General features: G+C 32.4%; 1 pseudogene; it reads left to right on the top strand.

Annotated features, from left to right (window-relative positions):
* The first annotated feature begins 562 nt into the window (after positions 1-562).
* On the top strand, positions 563-2,157 carry LOC145036240 (putative E3 ubiquitin-protein ligase XBAT35; annotated as a pseudogene).
* The last annotated feature ends 294 nt before the right edge of the window (positions 2,158-2,451 follow it).

The following is a 2,451-nucleotide window of genomic DNA, read 5'->3' as shown; positions in this document are numbered from 1 at the left end:
CGCGGAGCTCTGCGGAGCTACCTCCGCGAAATTCATATCTATACCCGGAAATGTCGATTTTCATGTCTAAAATTTGAAAATACTCCATATTTTTTGACTATTACCAGTATTTTCCCATTATAATATCACAGTCAAAAAATCAACAAGAAAGATCAAGAGGTTAGTATTTCTTTATTTTTTTAAAGTAGGTTGCTAGAACAAAAGAAACCTAGATAAAATACTAGAAAACCTATCAATAAGTTCATTTGATTTCATTTTCTAAATAATAAATAAAACTTTAAAAAAGTTAATAAACGAAGTATATTTCGGATTTTAGATATGCGAAATGTAGGAAAACTTTTTTATAACTAAGGGAATCCAAAAAAATGGGATATACAAAAATTTGAATAACTAAAATTTGGGATAATTTCAAATCAAATCTTTGGATACGCAGGTAGGATTGTAGATTCCAGGGTTTACTCTATATAAATTTGCGTCAAAGTTTTTTATAAAACCCTTGATCCTAAATCAAGCCTACAAAACGTTTTTTTTAATTTTTTTTTTTGATAAATTTTCTTATGAAATGGGTTTACAGCAATCCAAGACCAGCTTTTGTATCAACAAGTCAGAATTGGTAACATTAAACGCATTAAACACTTTCACAGGATAGGTGCTAGCCTTGAGGTATGCGTAAAAATGTACTCATTCCTTATGAAGACTTCATGGTTTGCAGTTAGAAGTTGAACTAACTTTTTCAGAGTTCAACGTTGGAGGCCATTTGTCTCATCAGCACATGGCGATATATCACATTAAGTTATCTACTTAGCTTGCACCCCTTTAGAAGATTGAAGCATAATCCTGTTATTAAAACAATCAGATCCAGTTCTCTTTAATTTACATGGATGTGGGTTTTGCGTCAAATTGAGACTAATTTAATTTTTCTATATATATTGTACCTTAACAATTATTAGTGACGAAATTATCGGATTAATGTGTCAAATCTGTTGTCTTTAATATAGTGGAAGGACAAGGACGGATACACTCCTCTGATATTGGCTTCCATGTTATAATGTAGCAAAAACCTTGTTAGAATTAGGTACGAATGTGAACTACTATCGCCCAGGTGTCTTGGTTTGCTCCTTGATGCATCATAAAGAAGGTATATATGTTATTTGGCCTCTCAGTTGGCCATGGTAATTTTTTCTCACTTATCGTAACAAATTCTTCAGGTTGTCATTGGAACTGCTCTTCATCTCATCATGCTGCAAAAAAAGGCCTAGAACAGATTGTTAAGCTACTGCTTTTACATGGTGGTGTGTGCTTTTTAATCAATGACAACGTTACTACTATATTGTTGGTTACTTTATTTATCCCCATCATGGTAAATGACATAACATAAAAAATTGGAACAAACGTAAAAAATTGGATTTTGGACTCAAAAGTTTCCCAAGAAATCTTGTCATGTCATATTATATGTAACCAATTAATTGCTTACGAAATATTTATCATCTCAATTTTCAGCTAGTGCCTTGTTGATGAACAATGGTCAAACTGCACTTGATGTTGCAAGACTCAATGGATATAGCAATGTTGTTCGTGCAATTGAGGTACATACGCATTTTTCATTCATTTGGATCTTATAAAGTTCTACTATGTGAAATTGTAATGAATTAATGATCTTATATTGGGTTTAATGCAATTCTTTTAGAACCACATATGCTTATTCTCTGGTTGGCTGCGAGCGCTTTATATTGTGCCAGGGTTTGCTCAACCACCTCCAAGAAAAGTGTAAGCATTTCATTTTAATAGCAATAAATATTAAATATAGGACTATTGATAAATAGTTACAATATTTAATTAATGGTTCTATTTGCAGGTGGGTAGTTATAGTTCGATGTGGAGCACGTAAGCTTACAAAGCCTTTCAAGTTATATATTCTAGCTTAGAGGTACGTTGTCCTTTTCAGATAAGTCAAAAGAAACACTTGTATTATTCCACTGTGGAAGGCGTACATTGATGAACCAAAATTTAACCAGCCCGATCCTTCAGTTGTCATTTCTATTTCCAACAGTAATTTCTTGATACTTTTGGATTACACTTATTTAGTTGTAGAATTTGTATTATTTTATGTTAATATTTTTTCCTTTTATATTTATAGTCATGAGACACTTGGCGTAGGTTTGTTGAGTTGAAGTAAGATTAGACATTTAGACTTCCCAAAAACAAAAACAAAATCACTTTTTGTTGCCTAAACTTTAGTTCGTTTTTACCTACACAAGAATCATACATCGTACTTTCACCTGTTAACGAAAATGAAAACCAACAATTGAAGCGATATTGTACTGCATGCAGAGAAATTTCTCCGGTAAATCATCTACTAAATCCATCGCTAGCCTTTGTAAATTCTTTCCTAAAAGCGTACATATAGAATGCTTTGCGTCAGCACACTGCACACTCATATTCTTACACATT

This window comes from Lactuca saligna, chromosome 3 (genome assembly GCF_052625555.1).
Source record: "Lactuca saligna cultivar CGN05327 chromosome 3, ASM5262555v1, whole genome shotgun sequence".
In the NCBI taxonomy this organism is placed as follows: Eukaryota; Viridiplantae; Streptophyta; class Magnoliopsida; order Asterales; family Asteraceae; genus Lactuca; species Lactuca saligna.
The sequence above is the reverse complement of the archived record's forward strand: the minus strand, read 5'-3'. Positions and strand labels throughout refer to the sequence as shown.